At 37.8% G+C, this 16,401-nt stretch overlaps 1 protein-coding gene across 4 annotated transcripts in view; it reads right to left on the bottom strand.

The window, feature by feature from the left end:
* Positions 1–8,317, bottom strand: part of LOC131678665 (calcium/calmodulin-dependent protein kinase type II alpha chain) — a 115,668-nt gene extending 107,351 nt beyond the window's left edge. Inside the window, exons 1-2 of one of the 4 annotated variants that reach the window (XM_058958934.1) lie at positions 8,188–8,317; positions 813–1,116 (exon numbers count right to left, since the gene is read on the bottom strand). The gene's annotated coding sequence lies outside the window, so the exon portion shown is untranslated. Of the gene's footprint in view, positions 1–812; positions 1,117–1,186; positions 1,203–8,030 lie in introns of those variants that run through there. The other 3 variants (XM_058958913.1, XM_058958942.1, XM_058958926.1) reach the window with 3 other exon arrangements.
* Between the last annotated feature and the right edge of the window lie 8,084 nt (positions 8,318–16,401).

The raw sequence follows: 16,401 nt of genomic DNA on the forward strand, positions 1-16,401 counted from the left end.
TTGTGTTATATTGCTCTATGCTCATACGCCCATATTTTTTCATTTACCTAATAAAATAAAATATTTAATAATGTGCAACTTCTTTGCTCGCGGAAAAAAAATTTCGTTTGACAAAGGTTGTACCATGCTACACAAATGAACGAATAAATACTAACTGGCGATAAAGTACCAGGCGTTGTTTACCAGTCAGGATTCTGAACCGTACCCAACTGAAATCGAACAACTTACTCCTCGTATGCTCTTGCGTTTTTTTTTCTTCTAGTCAAAAGCATCCTCATGATTTCTAACGACTTCGTCTTCTGTCTGCACTCTGGTAGTTTACATTCCGCTCTTTTGTTGATGGTGGAAAACCATGCTCATCGCGAATGGTACAGTGGAGCTAGTGGAATACCTCGATGGAGCTCCCGGTGCGCATGCCCACCGTCTGTGACTGCGCACCAGCTCGTTACTGTACAAAAATAACAGTTAATATAACACAACTCGAGACTAGATGGGCCAGCATGCGAACGGGAAAGAGAGAAAGAACGGAAAATTGGGTCGTAATAATTTTGCCCCACAAGAAAAGACGACAGGCGGCTAGCCCGGTGATGTCCGATAGGGAGCATGAGGAATAAAGAGTACAAAGGCGAGGAAAAACTTTTCTATCAAAGGAAAATCCGAATTGAAATCCGAGATCTAATTCTCAAGTTAGCTGAAAATCGATTCCGATCCCCGGGAAAGGCTGAAGTCAATTTTTCATAGCTCGCGCAAAAATACCTGTAGGATTGAATAGAAAGCATAGAAATTTCGCAATTGTCGGGTGCCGTACCTACCTTGCAATTCGATTGCTGATCCTTCTGGTTCAATTTTCCTGGTTCTTCGCTTGGTACCTTCGCTTTTTTACGCACGTTTCACTCTCAGTTTGTTCACTTTCGTTCAGATTGTTCTTATTCGTGGCTGAATTTGACTTTCACAGAATCCTACCTGGCGACTAGTACCGTTGGACAGTCAATATTTTTCTTCAGCTGCCGTTTTTCAGCACAAACTATCGCCACTCAGATATCACCACTGATAGACATTTGCACTTTTCCGCTCACAGGTTCGATTCTCGGTGCTTTCTCTCACTCGCGCGCTATCCTGTATTGTAAAATACCATACAAACACCATATAGACATTTATATTTCCGAATCGTTCTGCATGTACTCACACATGGCCAAATGCACCAGGCTTGTTGGTGGTGGCGGTGGCTGCGGCGACTAAGACGACAACGAAAGCGACACTGTGCTAAGTAACCACACCACTGCTGCCGTCTGCCTGAAACGGCCGCGGCAGTAAGCACATACTACAGTTCGGGAGAGCGGGCCGTCGCAGTATAGTCTCTCGATAACAGAAGCCCCTCACAGTAACAGTCTCGGCGTATACATATTGTCCAGTGAGTACGTACTTGAGAGGGGCATGCGGCGGTCACGCGGTTTCCAAAATTGCAGTTCTTGTGAAAAACATCTAGGTAGGTACATTATTTATACAGTATCAATATTTCACGGTTTTGGATTTTGGTAGCATAATTGGGACCGATTTTTCCTATTATAATTGCATCATTTTGGAAAAATTAATTATAATAAAATTGATGAATTGTTTTATATTAATGTCATCTACAACAGGCCTAGTATGCCCGGTGTGTTGGCCAAGCGTGTACAATAAAGGTAAGGTTCAAAAATTGAAAAAATATACTGCATATTCTGAAAATACACACTTTCGAAAATGTCTGTGCGAAGTTCCATCCAGATCGGAGCACTAGATTTCAAACTACAGTCGTTTGCACTGCGTTCCATCCACGAATGAAATTAACACAACACTTTGAACACGATAATCTCGGGAAAAGTTCCTTGACAAGGACCGTTGCGGTGAACGTGACACAAAAACAACTCAAACGATTTTTCATATGCTTTTGAATTGTTCGTATTCACATTCTGGGGTACTTGATCGGATCATTTTTATCCAAGAATTCTTAATTCTTGCAATGAATTTTTGTTTAAAGTTTTGAACACTTTAAACATAAAAAACCGTTAAAAAAGTTCTTGAAGCAATCTGCTCCCCATCACCCCTTGTAAAATATATTTGGCTTAAATTCCAACATTTCTATTACAACAAACTCCAACGGATATTTCGTGGCATTAAAGTTTTGACGGGATTCATTGCAACTTCTTCGCCCACAATTCTTATTGAATCTTCATAGTCGGAACACGTTGTTTGAGGATAAAGGATGCCTCCATCAAGAAGGAGGAATGTTGGGGTAGGGTGTATTGGAACGTTATCCAGTGTAGTAAAATTGTATCATGCATACTCCATACTGTGCAACCATAATGAAGCACACTGCAGTCGATTTCCGACTTTGGAAAAAGCCACATTTTTTTCAATGAATATTCCACTACGCTTAAAGATGACCGAATTTGGGAACTGCGCGAATCGTCTCGAGATTCGTTCATTTTGTTCGCATTCCTTTCGGTTGAAATAGAAATAACGGTTCTTTGAAAATGAAACAGATCCCCAAAACCCCAAGGCCCTTGGTCCTGACCCAGTGTGCCCATGAGTAAAGACGGTACTGTCGTTACGTTCACGCGGAAACGCCATCCGACTCGGTTTAACTACCATTTCTTCAACTCGAGCATTCCAAGACACTCTCACACCAAGGATCTCGGAGTCATCATGGATTCGGCACTAACGTTCAACCATAAGATAAGCACGGGATTTACAGAATCGTGGCTGCCCAACGCCGGTTCAAACACCTTGCCCTTCGACATCTCCCATGGCGAATTTTCTTCTCGAAAAAAGTTTACCACTGCCAAAATATGAATGAAACGAGTAAGAAATTTAGTTTTATTTGCAATTATTCGGAAATTACAGCCATTTGCAACTATTTGGCTCATACATTGCATTCCTTTGAAATGTAATCGGAGTATTATTGTGTTTTTAAAAAATGGTTCCATAATTAAAATTCCAACTCGAAACCGAGATCTAATCAGTACCAATGTCAAACTCATTCATATTATGGACTGCGTAGGAGATTCAGTGAAGACTATCAGAGAGAAGGATCGACTGTGTATGATTCCAAGCTGACACTTTCCAATTAACCGGATATATTCTTTCCTCGCGTGATCTGGAGTTTCATGAATTTACACCATCTCATGAAGGTCTAGCTTAACTCAGGTGGAACGGGAAATGATATTGCGGCAGCTACTGTGCTCAACAAATTACATTTCGGAACAGCACACATATAGCTCTGGGAATAATATTAGAAACCACTATGTTTTACATCCTTTTCGCAAGATTTTCTTATCATCCTATAAAATGATGGTTTCCTTCATTTTCATAAATTGATCGGTGATTTGATGTTTAAAAGTTATTTTTTATCAATGTTTACAGAAAATATATGCACTATGACAGAATAGGATCAAATCAGCAACTTTTTGCTTCCAGCGCTATCTGTGGGCGGTTTCAACGTAGAATCGCCAATTGAGAGACGTCTGTGTTGGAGTTTACAATGTTTGTAGTATGTAAGGTGTAGTATGTACGTGTAATTTAATTTCTAATGCATTATCTGGTTCTGGTTTATTAATTGTCATTAGTTTATTTTCTTGTTGTGAAATAGTTTTTGTATCTTTTTGTTATACCTAGCCTAAGTATACTAACATTAATAAAAAGTTTTATAAATTTAGTTCTATAAATTTCTAATGAAACAACGTATGTTTTCGTAAAAAAATATACTCATGTAAACGTTACCGTTTAAGAAACCACGGACACACTGCTGTAAAAAGACCCAGAAATCCAAAGGAGACCTTCTGCGTCCACCCCGGAACTTCCATACCAGGTGTTGGGGCTTAGCCTAGGATTGAATTATCTGAGTCCAAACAGGCGTGCTTCACAAACGGTAATATAAAAAATATATATTACACTGATTTTGAAAACGGATAAATCGCAACGAAACAATAGACGGAAAAGACCGCATTAATAAATAAACCCTTTAAAAAAACCCAAAAATTTTAACAGAGAAAATTATACTACGTCAGTGGGATATTTTGGCTGCTCATCACTATCCCATAGAAAACTTGACAGTTCATAAATTTCCCAGTCGACCGACGAAATCGTGTGCTTCGAGGTAGACAGATTAATTAACCGACTTAGTTGGGTTTCATCGGTGGACAATTTTCGTCACCATATTAATCGCCAGATTTAATCTGTGTGAATCTGGTTGCAGTTTTAAACTACCAACTAATCGATCGATTTAATTGGTTGAAATAGACCGATTTCAACAGGTTTCCTCGGTCATATTTAATCGGTTGTCGTGTCGGCAGACGTCCATGTTAAACCCCCATAAGAGTCGGTGCAACAAGTGACCGATTATTTGGTGGCATAGTCGGCCGATTGTGCCGACGCAAGCCGATTTAGTCGGTGGGAAAATCGGGAGGATTTTCTATGGGGTACTTCATCCTGAATCCATCGAAAGCGAGAGAGGGAGAGAAGGTTAAACAGATGCAGAAAGGAAAGGGAGAGGAGATCTCCAATGGTGCAAAAATATAAAAGGCAATCGTTCCTAGAAGTAGCAAAACTATCCGCAGAATAGTTTATTAAAGCAATTCGATGTGGAATGACAAGAAGGGCTGCGGATCCCCCGGAAAACCACTCACAGAAAAAAAAATAATCAAAGGGTAACATGCTTGTTTATGCTGCTGCGCAGAAAAAATTTTATCCGGTGAAACAACAAGCACTGATTGCATGTACCATATAATCAAGTTGAGCACGATTACAACCATTTGGTAGGAAAATACCAAAAACAAAATTCATAAGGTTCCATTAAACAGTAGGTATCTTGGACAATGTATCATTTGGATGTTTATAATCTGTTGATGTAAAAGATGAGGTTTTATGCCACTGGAGAAAAAGTTTGAATGATTGAAATACAACTCCAGTGAGCTTTACCCTACTCCAAAAATAAAATATTCTGGTTATAGTTGAAAACTGGAAACTCCAACCAGCGACAATCGTATTTTCTCTGTTTCTAAACAATGGAATCACGTCTGAAGTAGTGCGCTGTATTCGTACAATGATGCGCTATACAGCGCACTACTTCCGACATCATGGATTAGCACTAAACAAGAGAAAAATCGTTTGTCGCTGGTTGGATTTTCCAGGTTTCAACTGAAACAGTAATTCAAATTGAACGTTTTTGTAATTGAGTGTAATGTAAAAAGTCTTGTTTAGGAGTAAAATAAACCGATGAAGGTATTTCAAAAAGTTGAGTTGTTTTCTCCATTTGAAAAAAAAAAATCATTAAAAGCAGTTCCTTTCTTGCCTTCTAGATTACGCCACTCCTTAAACAACCGTAACTCAGATATTCGTCTAACGATATCTTCTACAATAGCAGGCTTACTTTACTGGTGTTTTAGATTTTGACGGTATTTTTTCCCTTTCTCATATTTTTTTGATAGTAATGGACAATTGAGTACCTGCGGGATGATATATTTCGACAGCTGTCAATCTGTGTCCGTGGTTTTCTGTTCCTGAAAAGTTTAAATATCACTTATCAAACAATATTTAACAAAAATTTATTTTTGTGTCTGAATGGTTTGAGTAACTATTCGTCCATTGGAATAAACATTTATTTGGCGACACCATTCATAATAAAAAAAGATAGGTCATCATCGTAAATCTCTTTAGCGCGTGTCAAACACAGCATGTTTGGCCCGAAATATTTCACTTCAGTAATTCACAGCTATTGGGGGCCGTACTCAAATGACGTAGCTTTTTTCGGCGATTTTTGACCCCTCCGTCCCCCCTCGTAGCATTTGGTCACAAAATTCTAACCTCCCCCTCGTAAATAGCGTAGCATTTACCTACCCCCTCCCCCTCTTCTCATGCAAAGCGCCCGGGTGATGAAAAAAATTACATGTTTTTCAATTGTTTAAAATACATGTCCTTTCAAAATGTTTGACGACTTTTATCAACATTTTCATTATAACAGCAAATTACGGGTCGTCAAATGGTGGGCTAACAAAATTCTCACAAGTTTCCTATCTCATGCCTCAACGCGAGTCTAAGTCTATTGATGACATTTGGTCCTCAGACCGGCGACGACTGGGTGCTATCAGCCATCTGCCGATAGTAGCAGAATGAGAGGGTGCGAACAGATCTAGTCGAGAAAACATTGCCGTAAAAATGAATAGTTGATCGAAAATTAGCCCCAATACGACTGATCTGACTAGTATCGATGATCATGGGTCAATACGTATTGAAAATTCGCCGTGTCTGTTTTCATGAACCTAATTTCAAGCTCCGTTATTGCTAACAAGCCCTTGCATCAGGTTAACAATCCTTTATATTTCCCTTCAGTGTTCGTTATTATCGCTCGTATATTTGTATTCCAAAAACAATTCGATATGGAAAATAAGAAATACTTTCCATGATTTATAACATCTCGCGCTATCTTTGCCTATATAATGTGTTATCACTTGGTAGTTTTCAAGCCAATAAATATATCGTAGAGAAGAAGTAACAAATTCCGTCTAAATACTGTTTCAATAAATAGTGATCCGACCCATTACGCAGATAAGATTAGCTTACCTAGGCAATACTCCCACGGTCGGCTGTGTGGAGTTCAAATTGCTTTTGTTTAGGGAACATAGGATACTCTCGGTAGCCGGATACCCAGAGTTTAAAAAGAACCAAAAACTAAACAAGGTCTTTTCTTTTTCGATTCATCGTGCACTCGAAGACTAACTAAACAACTACCTAATAAAATATACTTTATAGGTCGCATCGCTTGCTTGGAGCGAATCCTAGACCTGATACCCTTCCAAACTACCAACTCCGCGACACCTATGGAAGAGTCTGATGAATCGTCGTCCTTCCGTTAAGTAGGTGGAGCATCAACACTTCCTGTCTACCTTATCCTTTATCCTTCCCCGTGAACGATGAAGATGGGGGCGGCCGGCAATGATGGCTATCATGCTGTTGAGGTTTTAATGTGGGTCGGATTGGTATGATTTCCTACTTACCATTTCCTAAGCAACTCTTATTAGATAATCAGCAGTCAAACACGATGAAGTCAGTGTGCAATCCGCCAAAATCGTCGTCACAACGCAACGCAAAGCATTTTCATTATAACAGCAAATTACGTGCAAAATAAGCCCATTTCATCACAAATATAGCGTTGATAGTTTTGTTTTGAATTTTATATGTCAACGGGAGCATGAAGAGAAGTTCACTCAGTTCACAATCCTGCAGCTGCCAATGATTCTAAGTAGCAAACGTTCATCTATATTACTAAATTTTGTTTGGTTGAATCCGAAGTGAAAATTTAATTCAGCTTCCGAACTAAGTCTACTAGTTAGCAACATTAGCTAACTAATGTAGCAAGTTAAATCCGCATACAAAATCTTTTCGTATTTTTGCGAACTTGTAATTCCGCGAATCGTAAAATTTACCTCATGAAAAACCGCATCAAAAGTAACTTGTTTGAATATAAATTCATTTCTCTTGGGAATGGAGGATCATTAAATTGTTTTCTCTAAACAATGGGTTTTAAACTTAATGCTACGTCGCACAACTTCTGACCCTACCCTCACCACCCCGTCACAAATTTGGTATACCCTCCCTACCCCCCAAAATGCTACGTCATTTATGTATGGCCCCTTGTTGGAAATAATTCGCTGTCTGATATTTCACCAAAAATCTGCAAATTTAAAAACCGCGTTCTGCGGCTAGAGACTGCGAGCGAAAATTTCACGCACGAACTGGAGGAAAAATGGGATTGTCCTCTGATTGCTCTCATCAGATTGTTCGCTTTCCATTCTCTGCACAGTCGAAGTCCGATTACACACGATCGCTTTCGTGGTCGTCGTCGTCTACATTCTCTTTCTATCGTTCCACCAAAGTTTTCCTTCTGGCGGATCTTTGCATACTTGAGAAACATTCTACCACTCTCGCACGCACCCACACATGTACACAAAAAACGCACAATCAATATTGGTTAAAAGATTTGACACAATTCTAACCGAGAAAACGGAGCACCAGCAGGAGAGCACACAAAGTTTTCCTGATTGAGCTATTCAACAGCAGCGTACGGGTGAAAAATTTTCACTGAATTTTCGCTCATATGCCAATGTTTTCCGATAATGGTCGAAACTGTTTTCCAATGATGAATCCACTCACAATACTACTTGGACAAATCACCGTACGATAGTCTTTCTAATTAGTGATGGGTTTGGATATACCACAGGCTAATTTTCCTAACACCCGATTGGACTGATTCGAAGGAAAAATCGACTGTATTTCCTACTGGTACAACTTGGACTGAGCGGAATTTTCAGTTTCTCTCCTGCAAAGAAGGAAGGTTATATTTCAGCCTGTTCTCATTTTCCTCGTGTGGAGGAATTTTTCCGTGACTATTTGCTCCTGCTCAATAATCCATGCCCACCAGAGATGGTGGCGGTGGTGGTGGTTGTGGTGGTAGAAATTTTGACATTTGAGGCGAAGAAAAGTCACAACAGGACAGATGGTTTTATTACTTATTTATTTCATTTCTTGTTGGGGTTTGGAAGTTATTTATATCAATTGTGTTTATTGTAGTCTACGAGTATATTTCGATTATGTTCTGGTTTAATATACTACGATCGAAGTTTCATCGAAAGTGCTTACAGGGCCGGCAAGCTTTTTAAATGTTAATATATTTTCCATATAAGTTAAGCGATAGTTTTTTATTCAAACATCTAAACAAATACTATTCCAAAAATTCCTATGTTCGACTATTATGATGACTAAATATAATGGTTTTTTGTCATATAACGCCACGTAACAGCTAAGATATTAAAAATTATAAATGATAAATGACAAAAGCAGCTGTTTTGCAAATTGCATTTGTTAAAATATTACGAACTCAATTGCGCTTTACGAAACACTTTCTTGATCATGTTTCGTATTTATGATCATATTTCATAATTTCAAGTTACACTGATTTATATTAGGTATATAGTGGAGACCCGTTTTTATCAGCCCCATAGGTGAATTTTAAGCTGATATAACGGGAATATTGACAAAATCGGGACATATATAGTGACACAATCTCATTTTCGTACACCGCTATGCGGAATGCTTATATGCATTTTACGAGTAAAAAACTAGTTTACGAGACATTTTATTTTTGTGGAAATAGTTTACTAGACAGCATAGGGAAGACACAATAATTATCTTTGTACTACAAATGCTCATTTTTTCAAAAATAATCATAATTTCAAAGATTATCAAATATACACTCAATCTCATATTCGTACAGTACACATATTTATTTTAAAAATCAATTGAATTTTTTATAATAAATATTCAATGTGGTAGCTTTTGTTTGTCATTACAGTTTTCAATCGTATTGGAATGCTGACCACTAGTTTTTGTGTGTATTCAACTTAAATTTCATCCCATTCTTCTAAATAGTAGTTTCTAAGACCATTCTCTTTATAATCCGGATAGTTTCGCACTTTTCATTCAAATACTCCCTAACATTTTTCTAATAAGTTAATAAATGGGATCCGCAGTGGAGAATCTATAACATTTAAACAATTATAAATTCACTCTAAACGTTTTTTGCACGCCTTATGCTTTAGGTTCTTCTCCCAATCGAATTTCCAGTACCCACCATTTCTTCGTAAAAGTACCATTTTACAGAAACTTAGCTTTAAAATTTGTTTTAAGATGTTCATTAGAGTGACAGAAAAAAAATGACCCCCATCGGCCCACCCCTGAGTCGATTCCTAGTCCCACCAGGAGTGTCTGCTCCAAATTTGAGCCAAATCGAACAAGTCTAGCTACCGGACCAACGTGCTTGAAGTTTGTATGGGATTTTTCGACAATTTACATGGAGAAAACCCTCTTGCTCACATTTTCGCCGCTAGGTGGCACTGTATACATCAGATTATCACCAAAAGTGAAACTTAAGAAGATAATTTTATTATCTACAACTTTGTTGAAGACTGCAAAGCGATACGACTCCAACAGGAAAAGTTATTAAACTTTTAACGAAGTGATGTCTGAGCCAGTTTTGCATGGGGCCTAGCAGTGCATGATAGTGTATCAGTACTAGGTTCTAACAAACTAAACATTTTTATGGAATAATGGTTAGATTTAGCTGAATAGTATGTTCGGAAGAATTGTAGTACATAATACGAGTTATGTTTTGGTTAGAAAATTGTAGTTCCACATCTGACCGCATAGATGGCGCCAACACTAACTTTTCAACGAAGAGAGATAGAAATTAGGTGTCTTCTACAAAGTTGTAGAACAAGAATATTGCAGTAATTCTTCCAAACATTTCGATATTCTATCTCTCTCCGTTGAAAAGTTAGTGTTGGCGCCATCTATACGGTCACAGATTGAACTAAAATTTTCTAACCAAAACATAACTCGTATTATGTACTGCAATTCTTCCGAACATACTATTCAGCTAAATCTAACCATTAATCCACAAAAATGTTTAGTTTGTTAAAACCTAGTACTGATACACTATCATGCACTGCTAGGCCCCATGCAAAACAGACTCAGACATCACTTCGTTAAAAGTTTAATAACTTTTTCTATTCGAGTCGGATCGCTTTGCAGTCTTCAACAAATATGTAGACAATGAAATTATCTTCTTAAGTTTCACTTTTGGTGATAATCTGATGTATACAGTGCCACCTAGCGGCGAAAATGTGAGCAAGAGGGTTTTCTCCATGTAAATTGTCGAAAAATCCCTTACAAACTTCAAGCACGTTGGTCCGGTAGCTAGACTTGTCCGATTTGCTTTAAATTTGGAGCAAGTACTCCTGATGGGACTAGGAATCGACTCAGGGGTGGGCCGATTGAGTTTTCAAAAATTCATTATTTTTCTGGGCAGTCTAATGTTCATATTAACATACACATTCTGATTGATCATTCCATCAATGAAGACCAAATTTCTAGGACTTCTAGTAGACATATAGTACCCCATACAATAACTCCACTGTCCCTGCGCTTAGCTGCTGTTATAACGCTTTTACGTCCAGGTCTGAGTTCGATTTTCTCCACTCGAAACAACAGCCATTTGAGACAAAGATGTTAAATTTGGACTCCTAGACAAAGTTTACAATCTTTCCAATTCCGATAAAATTCTTTAATGTTGTTTAGTAAATAAAAAATCAATTCTTTGTTCTTCTCATTGATAAACGGCTTCTTGCTCAGAACACAGGCATTGTAATTGTCCGTTCTTCATACATGCCGAACCGTACCAGAGCAGACTTATACTTAAATGCTGTGATTCAATTTATTTACCATGTATATAACATTAATTACCCGATTTTCCCGATTTCGTTTTTTCCTCATCGTAAGTTTTTTACAGTTCAAGTTTTTCGAAATATCTGCTTTACTTTTCGCCACTTCAAAGTTTTTAAAGACATGGTAAATAATTGGGCGCAACCTTTGAACAATTTCAAAAATTTCATGAATTAATTTAGCTACATTTTGATGAGCAATAATTAGTTTCCGTCCCATTATGACAGTTAGTTTACTTGGTTTGACCATTGTCGATTTTGGTGTATAGGAAGCATGGAGAAGTGGACTTCCAATTGACGAGATTTTTTTCGGTCCCGGATGCCCCCGGAAGTATCCGCATCGGTTTGGACATCCGACTAGAACAACAAACAACAAATCGGGTTCTGGAAAATTCCGTCGCCAGGGACCAGTGGAGTAGTACGCGACGTAGCACCTGGTTCGGGTCATCGGAGCGCCAGCAAACCGGACGCCAGGATCCACTGGAATAGCTTGATCTAGTGAGTAGACAAGATCGAGTAGATCAGGATGAAGTGGAGAGCTAAATGGCTAACGAAAACAAGCATCGGGATCGGGATAAATCCACCGCCGAGAAATTCACGGTAGACTAGTTTCTAATTGGCTGGCAGCTAATTGGCTCACGAAACAGACAGCGGTACCGAGAGAAATTCCGCCGATGGGGAACTCTCAGTCGGATAATATCCGAGTAGATCTCAACAAAACTGGGAGCTAAATCACTCAAAAAAGCGGGTATCAGTCTCGGTAGAAATTCCTCTGTCGGGGAACTCTCAGCCAGAGCCGGGATAGTAGATGGAGAAGAAAAGCAAGAGAAGAGTCGAGAGCTAAATGGCTCCAAAGTCGAGCCATTTCATAGAGCAAGTAAGGCTCCGAGATAGCTGGGGAACCTCGTGAGCAAAAGAAATAGGTGCGACGAAAGCACGACGAGCCCTCCTCCCACAAGGTAATACCACAGACTAACAGACATAACACTACGAGGGAATTCCCTCGAAAAACATCGATCCGACAATTTTCCCAGAACACTAGCTCCACCTTTTATTCACAGTCCCAAACACCCATCTACTGGTGGGTTACTCCTCAAGTTTGGGAACAATTTTTCACTAGTGGGCTATCCCCCATATGCTTGTTCATATGTCAGTGGCGCCATAATTTCAAATGTGGCCACAGTCCCGACTACAAATATATTTAAAATGACCGTTAAAGCGGGCGAAGCTTTGTTTTTGAGTGTTATGTCTGTTAGTCTGTGGTAATACCTTGATGTAGTTTCGTAGGGAAGAAGGGGGAAAAATGAGTAAAATGAGTGTTGTTATGCACAAAAATGAGTCGTGAGTCCCACACAGTGCTAATACACTACAGGTTTGAAGGTTTTTAAATCTTACTACAAAAACAATTTCGGCCTCAACGTACTGACTCGAATAGTAAATGACTGTGCCCTCCGGGCTTTAGTAACCGAGTTGATTTTTAAGCCACTGCATAAGCATTCTTTATTCGGTGGGCCAAAAAAAAGCAAAATCTGCCAAGTCACAATAAGTTGATTTTTGTTCAAGTTTATTCGACGGAACATAACGTTTCATGTATTTTAAAGATATGTAACTTCAAAAGTACGAATTCGATTTTTAACATTGCAGAGTGGCACCTGTTCATACAAAGTTGTGACAAAATTATAAAAATTGGTCTACCTGGCTAAAACTTAGGGTTTAACTAATTTTGGGTCGCTGAATTCATTTCTGCTATCAATTTTAATATTCCATATTTCATTTTTTTGACTAATTTTATACAAGGTGTTTGGTTCATGAGTAAGAATCTCTCGAGGGGTGATTTACTGTCATATTTGGAGCAAAAAATCGTTCTACACATACCATCAAATCTCAACCGTTACAGAGTTATTGAACTTTTTGTGTTAAAAACTTAGTTGTCTTCAAATAGCTCTAACTCAAAAAATATACTTTGTATTTCAAATCTTTTAGATCCATTGGATAGGTGAGAAAATTTTCCACTGAAAAATGTCCTCAAATGTTTCAGCTAATGAGGTTAAGTAATCTTTTCACAGTAATTTATTTAAAATTTAACAATTTTGATCGATTTTTCGTTCACTTCGCGAAAATATTAATAGTTAACATCACTATTTTAATAATTCAAATTGTTAGTCTTGAAAAGTTGTATAATTTGTTCTTTGACATGATACACTTATCTTGTCTTGTTTTCGTGTGTTTGGGTTATTGAACTTGAATATTTTTATCTCATATTCACTAATACTAGCTCTTATTGAAAAAGTATGGCACTTATTGTACCTTTTCTTATTTTTATTCGAAAGTTAGTGTTATTATTAGCATTTTCGTTATTTTCTTAAAATAGTAAATTATAAACTTCAACATAATTATCATAGAATCAATGCATCTCAGCAATTTCTACAATTCTTCCTTTGACTCCATTCAATTATCTCTTTTAGTTTCGAAGCAAAATCCTTTTTATCTTCTCGTTTCATATGCAAAAACAACGATTTGTGCATTGGTGATAAGGCCATGCTGTGTTAACTATTAAATTGCAGCGAAATGAAAAGCGATAGGGATAAAGTGTCAAATAACAAGTTGTAGAGAATATAAAGGGGCACCAAATGAACAATAGTGACGGTAAATTTAGTTGATTAATAATTAGAATAATTACAAAAATCACCAAAAAACGTAAATTTTGAGTTATTTTACTAGAGAAAAGTCATGTAGTACACTTAACTAAAAGATATCTGTACATACATCGAAAGGAAATTTTCTCAGCTTTCCAATAAATCCCTGATAATAGCGATATAAAGCATATTTTTTAGATTAGAGTCTTTTAAGAACTTGCAAGTCAATTACAGGAAAAGTTTAGAAGTCAAATTACAAGGAAACGAGAAGAGATAGGGATATTATGCTGAAAAACAAATTATAAATCGTCCCCAAACCCAACTTTTGGATAATAGATATTGCCATAATCATAATTCATTATTTTGAGAAAATTAACAAAAACCTCATCAAAAACACTAACTTTTAACTACTTTACAACTAAAAGGTAACTAAAACTAATTATCTGAAAGACATGCGAACATTATTCAATAGAAAATTTTCTCACCTTTCCAATGGCACTAAAAGATTTTAAATACGAGGTATACTTTTTGAGTTAGAGGTGTTTTAAGATAAACAAGTTTTTTACACAAAAAGTTCAATAACTCTGTAACGGTTGAGATTTGATGGTATGTGTAGAACGATTTTTGTTCCAAATATGACAATAAATCACCCCTCGAGAGATTCTTACTCATGAACCAAACAGCCTGTATAAACCCATTTAAATGCGTTGGTCGTTAAAGGGTTAATATAAACATTAATCATAGTAGCCAATCTCATCGGATAGCAGAAATGGTTGACAAAACTAGTAAACATCACTAAATTATAAGTATGTATGATGTTGTTTAGGCAATTAATTTGTAAGGAGATTTATGAGCTACAGGGCGTCTCCATATGCGTATTTTCAAAAACATAGATATACCAACTTCGGCGCAAAAATGCGCAAGATGAGCCCTATATATCTTGAAAGTACAATAAATTTTGAGTCAGATTCGATAAGTAACCCATGGGAGACCATCTCAAAAATTGGAAGACGTATAAAGATAAATTACTGATATAATTTATAACTTTTTAATTGGATTTTTTTGATGCAGAACAAACGTAAATCAGTTTTGTACAAAAATCTCCCATCTATAGTTTAGCATATTCATTCTTCTTTTCCATGAACTTAACATTGCTCCAATCGGCTGTGTAGTTCTTGAGATATCGCCATTTGAAACTCTAAGGTACTAAAAATTCTAATGAATTGAACAGAAATCCTCGACATCACTTGCTTCAACGACATGTTAAAAATTCATTTTTCATCTGATTATAGTAAAATTTTGAGATATCTTTATTCAAACTGAGAGAAAAATAATATAAACATCTACAAAAGAATTACAAGACATTGATTTTGGGGGTTTTGTCACTCGTCGTGCCACTGTGCGCTGTTGGGAAATTACCGAGCCGAATTGAGTGTGTGGAAATTTCATATGTGTTCTAATAATTCAGTTTATATTTTGTAACCGTCGTTACAAGTCCTGATGATTTTATGTAGTAGGGTTAGTATTAAAATAAATAAATAAATAAAATATAAAATGTAAATAGTAGGGACAAATACACAACACAGATAATTGTATATAAAAACATTGGGCTGGAAAGGGTCGAAAGTGTTATACGGAGAGATAATAAACCCCTGAAGGGGTGGTGATAGGCTATGCCTAGAAGGAAGGTGGAAATTGTGGGTGGTGGTAGTAAGGGAAGAGGAAATCGAAGGAACCCGGCATTAGTCATTAGTACCGCGGCGTTCGTGTGATTAAGAAATGAGTTGAAGAACATTAAAAAGTGTGAGACTAGTTAAAATCTATTCAGCAGTTCATTCAGGTAAATTAAATCGCTGAATTTATTCAGAAGTGTCGATCTCACCTTGACAATACGTCCCATTTAGGACCTTTTGTATAACCGATTGAATTCCTCACTACACACGTTTCGGCCTAGGCAGAGGAATCTGCCGAAGTCTAACTGCCAAGGAGTTAGCCTACAGGTGCCGCAGAGCCCTGTGAACCCTCGGGCAGTGTGCCATGGCCCTTCTCGGTGAAGCCAATACGGTATCATCCGTGGCTCATCGATTGAGCCAAAGAAGGAAGACGCCGTACAGTTCCATTCCCGCCACGCCACCCATCCGCCATTACAATCGGCTGGCGTCTCCGCGGCCCACGCACATCGGGACGCCATAGCTGTACCACCAGCACCAACAGCGAACCCAACGACATGCGAGCATCGTCCGGAATCGTCAGCGAGCGCTCGCTAGCAGCGAACACCACGAGCAGCCCAGCATCGGTACGTACCGCAGTAGAAAGTTAACTTGAACCCGTACAATAGCCCAATAAACCACACCACACACACCCACACCTAGTTTGCTCATTTTTATTTAAATAAATTTCCATATTTCAATTTAAATTAGCTTTTCCTTTTGAACCGTGAAACATCCTAGAAA

This window comes from Topomyia yanbarensis, chromosome 1 (assembly GCF_030247195.1).
Source record: "Topomyia yanbarensis strain Yona2022 chromosome 1, ASM3024719v1, whole genome shotgun sequence".
In the NCBI taxonomy this organism is placed as follows: Eukaryota; Metazoa; Arthropoda; class Insecta; order Diptera; family Culicidae; genus Topomyia; species Topomyia yanbarensis.